The 12,955-nt window shown below is 38.3% G+C and overlaps 1 protein-coding gene across 4 annotated transcripts in view; it reads left to right on the forward strand.

The window, feature by feature from the left end:
- Positions 1–12,955, forward strand: part of ADAMTSL3 (ADAMTS like 3) — a 177,169-nt gene that overhangs the window by 61,785 nt on the left and 102,429 nt on the right. The window lies entirely within an intron of this gene.

Raw genomic sequence — 12,955 nt, forward strand, 5'->3', positions numbered from 1 at the left:
TATGCCTCTTTTTCTTCATTTCAAGGCCAATTGTGGCCATCTTTGTCCACATAGCATCCCATGTTTGGTTTAAAAGTTGAAGTGATGGCTGTCAACATGAAGTAGACTTTCTTATCATTTAAACAAAGGACTTCCTTGATCCAGTATTTAGAATTTTTAATAGTTGAACTCTTTGCACATCAAACACGAACTTTCTGCTTTTCTGATGTTGCTTTTAATTTTAGTATCCAAGTAGCCTAAAGATGGAATCTGTTCTTGAAGTCTAGCCACTGGGATAAAATAGGAAAATTCTTTGGAGGAATAGTGTGGCGAAAACATAAGTGATGAAACCATATTTGTTAGTGAGAAATTTGAGAAAGACAAGACAAATCCAGAGTGTGTCTGACGTTAGTAGAAGTTCTCTGCTGTCTTGAAGATGAAATCATTCGAGATTTCACTGTATATATTAAAACTGAACAATAATAACCATAAAGCTCTATTCAGATAAGGGTTTGCCAGTCCTAAAATAGATGGCTGGAACTTTGGCCTGTTACTGCATTTTTCTTTTCCCTCTGTGATGTTAATCAAGAAATATGCATCTTGAGGATACATATAAGCATGCACAGCCAGACTGGTATAGCAGTTATGCATACAGTCCTTCATTGCTTGCTCATTCACTTTCGATTCCAGTGATACTCTAAAACAGTGTTTCTCAACCTCGGCAACTTTAAGACATGTGGACTTGAACTCCCAGAATTACCCAGCCAGCATGGCTGGCTGGGGAATTCTGAGAGTTGAAGTCCAGACATCTTCAAGTTGCCGAGGTTGAGAAACACTAAAAGAATCAGAAAAGAGGCGAAACAGAATGCTGTTTTGCAGTTTCTCATTAAAGAACCAGTTACAAATATAATTAAATGGTATTAAACCAGATAGGCTTTTCTGGAATGCTATCTGCAGATTTTCCCTTGAAATCCTGTTAAGAATTGGCAAGGGAGAGGCCTCATGGCTTCTGGGAGGTACCCCTCTATTGCCCTGTCATTTGTTATAGCTGGCAACAGCAAGCAGGGAGTAAAAGGGATTGTAGCATCTTAGGATGGGGTGGGGGAGTTGTGGTGTTTTAAGGACAGGACTTTGGGGCAGCCTTCTACCACCACCACCACTTTTCTGAAATAAGTGAAGTAGCATATATTACCATCTTTAAAAGAGGGAGGAAGGAGAGGATAAAGCCATTATATCCACAATTTATAACCGCTTAGTAGCATCATTCCAAGAAATGAACGAGAGATTGAAAAAATAGGGCATTTCTGGATTGTAAGCTTGGTTTTAGAACTGGCCATATTTTGAAAATTACAATTCCCAGGGTCCAGGTGGGCATTTATTTATCTATGTACCACCCAACTCCCAATGACACGTTTGCATTTTAGTTGACTTACTTTATTTTTATTTATCAAGGATTTCCCTGGGATGGGGAGGGGGGCATCTGTCTGCAGTAGTGTAGACAGAAATGTATGTATTAATTTGCTATAAAGACACAGGCCTCCATGACAGACTTTTGTTTTAGGATTTGAAATAAGGAACCCAAAATGAATTTCTCCAAAGTGCCCTAGTAACTTTAGAAGTGGCTATTTTAGAATCAAAACCAGGATGTGGCAGGGCACCATTAATAACATTAAAAGCTTATTGATGTTTTACCGGGGTCAGAATCAAGGAATTCACAGGCAGGAACATACTGGGTAATTAGAAAGAAAACACATCTTTCCCCTTTAAAAAAAAAAGAAAAAAAGTTAAGCTGACATAAAAGAATAACTAGGGGCGTTAACAGTTAGGGGCTAAAACATTGTGGATTTGATATTTCCTTTTCTAAAATGTTAGCTAAAGGAGATTACGTTTCTCTGAAGGCCACATTACACAAGATGTGCCATCTCCCCTCCCCCCGTCTCTTGATTTTTAAAATGAAAAACAGCAACTCCAAGCAAAAGTCAGAGGGTTGGATTGTTGCTTGGCACAGTCACTTGCCGTTTGGAGTGTGTTTATTGACTCCTTTGACAAGGGTAGTTCTTCCAGTGATGTCTCCTTGCAGGGAAATCATTATTTGATGCTGTAGCAACTGATTCCCTTGGCATAAGCTTAAGGCTGATGAATTGAATGGTGTGGACCTTCAATATGTTATTTTCCATGCTAAACTCTAAAACAGTAACATTCCTCCTGCTTAATGACACAAACCACTGGAACAATGATTTGGCATGATTTTTCTCCTTGGCGGGGGCTTAGCTGCTTGCTCTTGAATTGGTTCTGAAACAGTCTCTCGGACTGGTATGTAATCAGTTTGCTGGCACAAGATCCTGGACAACATTTTTCCTTGACTCTTCCTTGATTTGTAGGGTGGAATTTTGCTGTTGGCCACTCTAGCAACATTGCCTGTGTTCGTATGGAGTCGTGATATGGATTCCGTGCACATTTGGTGTGCAAACAGCCTTTTCCAGTAAAAGCAAAGAGCTATATTGTGATAAGATGTGAGGCTGGCAGTTAAACTCTGTTGAAATTGCACTGTGCAAATTAGAGGCCATCCTGCCTTAATTTTTTGTAGAAACCTTTGTATGGACATTCTTATAATCCTATCAAGTATCCTCAAGCCTGACATGTATAATAAATGTCCTTTCCAAAAGGAAAGTAATTGCTGTTAAAATTAACAATATCTTTTCAGCAGTATTAGCAATCCTGCTAATTAGCAATACTGCAAACAATACCTTTTCAACAGCCCAGCATCAGTTTGTAGTTCCCCAAATTCTCTCTTTTTTTTTTAATTTTTCAGGATAGGAACAATGTTTAAGCTTCTCTAGTCCTCTGATGCTACACCCATCCTCCATGATTTCTCAAAGATTGCTCCCAGTGGTCCTGAACCTCTAGTCTGGAGATACTCTGAATTAAAACTTAACTCCCCCCAGCCATTAATTGCTTGAACCAAAGTAAAGACGTGAAGGTGTTATTTGTTCTGGAAGAGATGGGCAGTTAAATGTGGGCTGGCTTTGGGAGCTAAGATGTTTGTGGGTTGTGGTTAGTGGGTCCTGAAAAGAGATGACAGACCTAAAGCTCAGCCCAGCCCCAGACTTTGAAAGAGAAATGCAATGTTTCCGAGTGTAGCTATGTCGGAGCGAAGAGGGAATATCTAATTCACTTTAAGGAAGATAAATCTCCTGACCTTTAATCTGGAAGCTTTTCAAAAGATTGAAAGTTTTGATTTTCAAAATAACAACGCAAATGCTATAATATAGGAATTATTAGGAACAAATATTCTGCTTTCTCCAGAATAATTTCAGTCAGGGCTTTTATTATTAAATATTCAAATTAGGCTATGTTTTACCTTTGTCCCTTTTTCATTCTAGGTTATTAACAAAATGCACATGATTCTGCTTATCAGCCTGGAGTTATTAAACTGCCTAAGAAACTAAATGCAGTGTATTTAAAAAAGAAAAAAAAACAGCAAATCACTCTTGAGAGGATCATATACAAGAAAATATTTTTCATAGATTGGTGATTAATGTTGCATAACTGATAAAAGTTACACTGTTTAAGCAGGTTTATAAATCACCTCATCTATACAATAGTTTCCTGCAACCTGTCATTATAGTTCAAATATATAATTGTGGGAGACAGAAAACGGGCATATACCACCGCTATAGTTTTTTTCTGCAAGGAGTTCAGTTTCTATTTCATAATCACTGAAGTGGGTCATACAGCAAAATGCTTTTGGCTCAAGAGTAGCATGAGGGCTTCACAGGGTATGGAGAACCACAATGAAGGAACGTCATTTGTTCTGCTTCCCTTCCATTTTGCTGTCAAAATGAGTACGCGTACAATAATTTGAGCAAAGGCTGTTTTCAAATACTGGGAAGCCAGTTGATGGTGTTTTCCCCCCCTCCCCCCAGTATTATGTTGGCAACCTGAAGGGATTCTGACCAAGGAAGCTTGAGCATGTCCTGGTATGTCCAGATGGAGAAGATGAGAAGGTCCTACCATACATTCTCCTACATATTACAGTTCCATGCTGGATACATGAGCAATGCAATTGCATCCTTCTGTTTTCTGGCTAAAGAAACAAGCACCGTTTTTCTTACTATCCTTTCTGAAAATAAAGTTGTTACCAGCTTAGGAGGGAGGTTGCTCTGTGATTTTTCTGAAATATGTGTTCCCCCCCCCTTAACTCTGTGATACGTTATTATTATTATCATAATTATTTAGGTTATTTATAGTCCACTCCAAAATAGAAAGTTATCTAAATTAGTAACAACCATATTACAGTAAACTTCAATAAAACATACCACCATTTCTCAATTTAATTGAAAAACTGAAAACAGGGAGCAGAGGTGGCGGGAAGGGCCAAGTAACCCATCCCTCATGTTTTATTTAAAGCGGAATAGTGCTATATTTTCTATTGTTGTGTTTTCTCTGTTTGCTCACACGTGCCTTGTTTACCTTTACCACTGTTACTGTTGCTTTACATTACAATCTTATAAGGGTCTGTTGTTAGTAGAAAGGCCTACTCAGTTGGAAAGACCTTACATCAAGGTAAATGTCTGTAGCAGTGAAACCTCAAAAATAAAAATTTGGGAAAGGAAAGTGTGCCCATCTTATGACCTGCCTTTATTACTCAATTAAAATGTTTAACCAGAAAAGTAAAACCAAGCAACCTCTTTCAGGCATTGGAAGGGTTTAAAATCTAACAACCATTTTATTCGCAAGTTGATATCAGACAATTATTTTATCCTTTATTAGGCCAGCAATTAATTTTCCACTTCCTCCTATTTTAGGTATTTTTTTCTTTGTGTTGCTTCATTTGGGCTGAGATTTTGTTGTGGTCAGTTAAATTGTTATGTGACACCTGAAGAGTGAAGTTAATAGTTGATTCAGCAATAAAAATAAGAAATGAATTGTTCTATATGCTTTCTCACCAATAACGAGACATACTTGATTTCTGGAAGGATAGTGGAGATTTGAGATGTCAGTGAAACAAAAATATAGCCATGCTTCTCTTGGCTTCCTAAGTTCCCATCAGAAACATGGTGCCAGGCACGAGGCCAAGGTTCTTGGCAGGCTCCCGTTTCCCACTGGCTGGTTAAGCAAGTCATAACCCAGATCCAAACTTTTTGTATGGAGATGGAGACGGTGCCCCACGAGGCATTAGGCATCGTTGGCAAAAAAAAGATGCTATGGCCAAGGATTAAAAGAGTAGCCAGGGTTCAAGAACAATAGAGAAAGAAAGAACAATATCCTGGAAAGTTTGAAAAGAGAACAGGGCTGTTGATTCCTTAAATTAATTCCCAGCATTTACTTATTTATATGCAAACATACCATTTATTTATTTATTTATTTATTTATTTATTTATTTATATTCCCGTGTTTCTATGACGAAAAAGTTACAGTGACAAAAAAAAGGAAGAGCAGTGGAAATGTACTGGACATCCTAAACTCTGTCAGCTGAACAGCGGTTGAACATCTGAGTCTATTTGAAAGCAACAATAATGTGTTTTATAGCAGTATCTAACAAATAGCCGTAAAGTATATCCTAGGTGTTTGCTAAAAAGTCAACCGCTGTAGGTTAGATTTTGGTCTTTGGTTGTAGTTTTGCTGTTATGACAGGGCAGTTTTGTCTTACTTTGGGACAGTTGGACCAGCCTCTGCTATGGCAACATTTTTTAATCTAAAAATTAAGAAGTGGATGTTTTTCCGTCACTGTCCATTCTGTTTTGTGTTGGAGGTTCAAATTCAATGGTACTGTTTGTCAACAACATGAGGGCGCAATAGGGTATTAATAGAGAGTTAAGGATTTACTCTGTGCTCTTTGTCTATCACTCTGCCTGCTCTTTGTCTAAGACAGTGTTTTTCAACCTTGGCAACTTTAAGATGACTGGACCTTCAACTCCCAGAATTCCCCAGCCAGCATGTCTGGCTGAGGAATTCTGGGAGTTGAAGTCCACTCATCTTAAAGTTGCTAAGGTTGAGAAACACTGGTCTATGAGATTGCTAATCTGAGGTCACTTCCTTCTGCCTGTCATGTGAATAAATGTTAGAGTTATAAAACCTGCTTTAGTAATCATTGATATAGACTTATCACATATCTGTAACCCCTTTAAAGGAGCCATGCCCTTTCCTGAGATTGCACAGCAGTTGTGGGGAGCAACCTCCTAATCCCATGAACAGATACAGTTGCTCGCGTTGGAGATCCAAACCCAGTGGTAGTGACTCCTCAGCACATTATGACCTACTGACCACAAGGAGGCGGTGGGGTGTAGATAGATCAGGATTTACTGTACTCTGTGTCCCCTCTCTCTTTCTCATTCTGCTAATTTGAGGTCACTTTCTTCTGCCTTTTTTTCCAGGCACAAATGCACAGAGCACGTGCTCTTTTGACTGTTTTCCTGGTAGGGTGTGGTTAGGTGGGTTCTTATGGTGATATTAGAGATGTGTTGAAAATGGAGTGAATGATTGCAAATGACACATAAATGGTGAAAAACTAGAACAATTTGGCAGATTTGCATACCTTAGAATGTTTGCAGAAGATGGGAAAATGAAGGGAGAAATGTTAAGAGGTGCAAATGTTGTTAGAAAGATAGTAAATAGTATATAGTCTGCTAAAAGGAAATAATGCTTGTAAAAAAAGTGAAAATGTGTATAAGAGGGAGCTTCTGTCCACTTTGTTCTATGAAAGTGAGAGTTGGATATGTCAGGAGTTGAATGTAGCTGGAATGCAACATTTTTAAAAAGGGTGATAGTACAAAGACACAGGGACAAGAATGAATGTGGACTAAACACAAAAGGAGTGACTGGTACGAAAGCAATGAGAGAATGAATGGGGATGAAATTGCAAAACAAATTTATGAAGGGAGAATGAATGAGCTGAGAGGAAGAGGAAGACTGGGAAAGTCATGAATGGTTGGTGTTGACAAAATCATGAAAAATAAAGAGGTGAGAAGTTTAAGAGCCAAAGGCAAGGTATGAAGCCATATGTGGACATGGATGAAGAAAGGATGGTTTTACAATTGGAATAAACTCATGGACCTTTGTTTCTATATATGATAACTGCAGCTAGACTTTTATATGCTCAAAGGTGGAAAGATTTGACATTACCTACCATGGAAGAATGGATGGTGAAGTCGATGGAGTTAGCCGAGATGGTGAAATTGACAGCTTTGCTTAGAGAAAAAACATTGATTAACTTTAATGCCAATTGGAAGCTCCTTTTGGATGTTTTGCAGGAAATAGGAAAAAATGAAATTATGATATATGGATATGATGATTAATTAAATTAATAGATTATACAAAATATGTATGTCAAGATGTAGTTTTAGAGTAAGAGGTTATTATATGATTCATTTATATCTGCTGTACAAAAAGGAAGTTATTCTTTTTGTATTTCTTTTTTTCCTCTTTTTCTTCTCTATTTTCCACCACTTTTGTTTTCTTTATTTATTTCTAACTTTCTTGCTTTCTACTCTTCTTCTTGACTATTAGTTCTTGTTATTTTTTATCCTTTTGCTTTTTAAAACATAATAAAGTTTTTTTTTAAAAAAAACAAAGGATGGTTTTACAAGGGTAGAAAGTTATGGGGAAGTATAGTAAATGGAGTTGATGTCAAATAGTTTTAGCTATATATTTTTTTCTTTTCCTTAACTCATGCCTTTAATTTCTTTGGCTGTTTCTTACTTTTTTTCTGCACAATATTACTTATCTTGAAAGGGAACATGTGCTGGTATGTATGTATGTATGTATTAATCCTGGCCAAGTGAAGGAGCTGTGCAGAGTATTTTTAGTATTGTTAGATACTGCCATTGAAATCCTGGAAAATTTCATAACAAAATAGGATAAATTGACCGCTGATGTTTTTGCCCAGCTTGTTACAGTTTTTTAAAATAAACAACAAATATCTGTTACTTTATGTAACATCTTAGAATTTTGGACAACTCATCTAACAGATGTCATGTATTGGAAAGGAAGAACCCCTTGATAGTTATATTACAATTAAACTTTTATAGCTCTTTGTTCCTGCCTCTGAAGCTTTGTACACCAACCATCCAGTTTGGTTTAAGTCTATCCAAATTGGAAAACTATTCCTCGTATAGCCTTGCTTCTATCTTTTTTTCTCTTTTTGTCTTGAAAAAAAAATAGATTGTTAATTTCTCAGGGCATGCTGTTGTTCTTTATGATGAAAAGCGTGCTTATCTATCACTGCATTAATTTTGTTATAATTATACAATAACAATTACAATAATAATACATTTACTGTGGTGCTGGGCATAATAAGCCTTAAATGCAGGCATCGTCTTCAAATTGAGGTGGCCATGCTTTCTCATCCCAATGCCATCCAGTGGAGTTAGAATTCTAGTTTTCAGTGGTAGCTGGGAAATGGGGTGTTGAGTTCCCAACACGTTTGGAAGGCACGAGATTGGAGAAGGCTGCTATGGCTTATAAATAAGGCCTACTAGATCTGAGCTGCAAAAGTTTATATGACCACTAAATGTTACAAAAGAGCTAATGTTTTCTGAGAGGCAGGATACTGTCATCTAGTAGTGTAATGGGAAGAAAGAATAACCTTGAGGAATAGGAGGAAGAGCTGCAACTAAGACAACAGGCAGATAAAAGAAATCTGAATCTGGGGCAGACATGTAATTTGAGAAAGTGTCTCAGACATGACCCTCCCTAGTTCTCATGAAGATAAAGGGAGGGAGTGGGGGAGCACATTCAGACTTGCAAGATTCTGTTACTATTTATTTATTTATTTATTTATTTATTTATTTATTTATTTATTTATTTATCAAATTTGTCGCTGCCCATCTCATTAGAAAGTGACCCTGGGCAGTTACAGAAAAGATAAATATTAATTAAAAATACAATATAACAATTAGTCCTAAATAAATAATAAATATCTTCCAAGAATTTATGGTAGCTAAAAATTATCAGGCTCGGGGAGTGTCATCAGGGCACCAGCCACCCCCAGGGGTGGTTAAAACTCTTCTTGCCCCATGCAAGCTGGCAGAACCAGGTCTTCAGTTCTTTCTGGAAAGCCAGGAAGGTAGGGGCCCACCACACCTCTGGGGAGAGAATATTCCAGAGGGCGGGGGCAACGGCAGAGAAGGCTCTCTTCCTGGGCCCCACCAGTCGCCATTCTTTCACTGACGGGATCCATAACATGCCTTCTCTGCCTGACCGGGTGGGATGGGTCAATGTGATGGAGGTGAGATGGTCCCTCAGGTAACCTGGACCCATGCCATGTAGGACTTTAGAGGTAATAACCAACACCTTGAATTGGACCTGGAAGCAAACTGGGACCCAATGCAGCTCCCGCAGCAAAGGATTGTTTGCGTGGCTGCATTTTGAACCAGCTGTAGCTTCCAGATACTCTTCAAGGGTAGCCCCATGTAGAGCGCATTGCAGTAGTCTAAACGAGAGATGAACAGGTCATGAATGACTGACCAGAGGGCCTCCTGATCCAGGAAAGGGCATAACTGGCTCACCACACGAAGTTGAACAAAGGCCCTCCTGGCCATGACTGCCACCTGCTCCTCGAGCAGGAGTCATGAATCCAGAAGGACCCCCAGGTATAACCTTATAACTATAACTTATAATAAAAAGAGTATTAGCTTTGGTCTACCTTGGAGGGCTGACAAATAGACATCTAGATGTTTGCAGCCCAGATCTGGTAGCTCTGCTATAAATATGGCATATGATTCAGCTCGAGAGCTTAGGTACTAATGGAATCTATATTGAAACTGTATTTTCACTATATATAGCGAAACTATATATTTTTCATTCTCTCTTGTAACCCAGAGGTGTGGGACAGGATCAGGGAAGGGCCAAATCTCCCATTCTGCCTGACCCTTTCTTCCTTAGCTCTTAGCCTTATAGAGCCTAACCATCTTTGCAGGAACCAGGGAGCACAGTTAGATTTTCAGCACTAATCCTCTTCCCAACATGGCCTTTGGCGAACACAGTTCTAAGAGTGTTTACTCAAGGGTTCCATTGATTTCAGTGAGCCTTCTTCTCTTACAAGTGTGCACTGAGAATTGCAGGACTGAATCTTATCTACTGCCTCCTTCTCCTCCCCCATAGTCGTTCCAACTGGAGTTGTCCTCCTACTATGACATTTTCAGTAGATGAGCCAATTGTTCTGAAGGACTTCCAGTTCCCAAAAATCTACTTTGCCATAGATGATGATCAAAGTTCTCATTTGTGCTGTCACGTCTTTCTTCATAATCATTTGACTAAATCAGTATCCACACTGTTGATTTAAACTCCAGCCAGTCCAAATAATTCATCCCACGGGAAAAAGAGTTAAAAGTAGTTTGAGCTGGCCTATCATTTACTAGCAAAATAATATTTGATTTACTAGCTGTCAGCTTTCATCAAATCTATGTATTATATTTGACCATACTGTGAAGCCAAATTCAAATAAAGAGAAAGGGAAGGGGTGAAATCAGCAAAGGGTATAGCTTAACTCGAATTGGCTCACTGTTAGGAATTAAATCAATAATCAGCTATAAGCAAGTAGAGGGAAGAGCAATATTTTGTTAAGAGACTGCTGGGGGATTACTCTGTAATTAGCTTTTAAAAATGTTTTTGTTGGTTTAGACCCATGTTTCTCTAGTTGTTGATATCTGGGGCCCAATGTTCTTTCAGATTAAGGCTGAAGATTCCACTCCTTGAATTAAAAAGTACTGTTAAAAGATGTGTATGTGCAACTGATGAGGAAAAGAGGGCCACTGATCACTCAGTTTAAATCTGACCACAACTTATTGATTAATTACATTAATTAAATAAACAATTGGTGAATATATGGCAGGGGTTGGACTCCCAGATTAAATAAAAAGAATTCTTTTAAGTGTAGCTGATATTTATTTATTAGATTTCATGAAATTCTGGTGTTCCTGTACAAGGCCTTGCAAAATTTCAGGTGAAGGATGACATTGTGTGAGAATTCAGAGACAAAATCACCGAGGATTCCCTTCCTTCACCATCTCATCAGGCCACTGAGAAGCTGCCCCATACCTAGGGAGCTCCCACTTTTCCCTAGCAGTAGGAGAGATTCAGAACTTTGGAGAAGGTTGAAGATTCAGAACCTCAGAGCTTTGGAACTAGTTCTGGCATGATGACATCACCTAGGCCTTTTGGCCAGCCCATTTTCATTTTTGTTGGCTGTTTTAGGAATGATGAGGCAATAAGAACTAAGGCCTGAATTACCCTTCAGTCTTCACCCTTTTGTCTTCTGTTTCATGTCTTTTAAAATTATATGCCTGTCTGGTTATTAATTTTATGTAAGCTAGTGTGGGCATTCTCTTCCAACGTGAGTTTTTGAGAAACGTTTGCTGGATTCAACAAGAAAAAGTCATATCTGTAGAAGAGAGATATTCATCACTCTCTTTGCCTTGCAAGATCCCTGACTGTTTAGGCATCCTGCCTGTGGAAGTGAAGTTGACAGCCAGAGTTTCTCAGGGCAGAGATGTCAGTTATGTCAATAATCAACAGTTTCCCAGCTTGAAGGGTGAGAAGCTCAGGACAAACGTTTGTTGAACTATGAGAAGGTTAGGAGAAAGAAATGGTAGAATTAAACTATAGTACATATAAAGAGGGAATTAAAATCTTCATTTTGATAGAGGACAATCAGCTGTTTTGGAATTGCTTCTATGATGTGCTTTGGGAAAGTAATTATTACTTGCATTATATTTAATTTTGAATTAGATAAACTAGCATTAATGTATTTTTAGGTGATTGGATTTAGAGCTAAGAAATATAAATACATATTATGTCAATTTTCTTAGTTTATTAGCATCACTGACCACAGGCTCTGATTCGAGTTGAGAACAAGTTCTTGTGGATTTGTTTCTCTATGACAATTTATAAGTCATAGTAGGTGGCAACATCTAGCCAACATGGACTGAAAAATGAAAGAAACATTGCAGAAGAAGGCAGTTGCAACCCACTTCTGTACTGTTGCTGAGAAAACTTACAGATGTGTCCATGTAGTCACCAGAAGTTCTGCTTCACTCAAGGGTGACTTTATTAACACTTTATATGTGCAAAGAGAAACACAAGAATGTTATTGGCTGGCCCCCATTTGGTATTTAAAGGGATAGGCTGGCAAACTTAAAAGAACATTTTGGAAAGGGGTGGGCTTAATAGTTCCCTATATTATTCAGCAGCAGTATTGTCAAATTTAATCCAAAGCGCTTGAAAGAAAGTTGGCTTTTCCTCCTAAAGGTTTGGAGTGGAGTGGATTGAATAATGCCAGAGTCTGTATCTTAAAAACATCTTGCAGGTTGGAGCCTCCATGCTGAAGGAAGGTTTTATGTCAGCTTGCTTACTGGAGTAGTCATCAGTAAGCAGATCTACTCAGAAGCTCTCTAACCTCATAGCTAAAGCAGCAGATTTGATAGGAGGAAATGGTCTTGTTCATGTGTAACACTGAACTACAGTTTAGCATCACATTATCAGATTCCTCTCTCTTCTGAAGTGGTTGATTGAGTCATTTGCTTCATTCTTTAACTCTGCTTTTGCTTCATAACATTAACTCTGTGCCCAGAATCAAGATGCTGCTTAGTCTCTCCAATGATTAGTTGCAGTTGATGGATATTGCTCAGCTAAAATTCCCCATACTGTAGTCCACCTCTACAAAGCCAGCAGTGAGAGATGCTCGGAAACATTGTTCAGGGTTCTGCTATATCTCGAGGATCACAGATTCCTGATCTTCCATTTTTTGAAACAACCCAACTTCAAGCCAGTATTTTTAAAGACTTTTCTCAAGAGCATAAATCCCTTTTTCAGGATGTCAGCTAAAACATCAGTATTGTTTTGAATGGCTTGCTCATCTGAGTAGAAGGCAGGGTATAAATCAAATAAACAGATGAATATGTGTCTGTCTCAGAGGCCCTCTTTTCAGAATATCATTTATCATGCAAAAGTAATCTTCAATTTCTTACCATACTTG

This window comes from Python bivittatus, unplaced genomic scaffold (genome assembly GCF_059951505.1).
Source record: "Python bivittatus isolate LINGU-HERP-01145 unplaced genomic scaffold, Pbiv_v1 ctg000530_np1212, whole genome shotgun sequence".
Taxonomy (NCBI): domain Eukaryota; kingdom Metazoa; phylum Chordata; class Lepidosauria; order Squamata; family Pythonidae; genus Python; species Python bivittatus.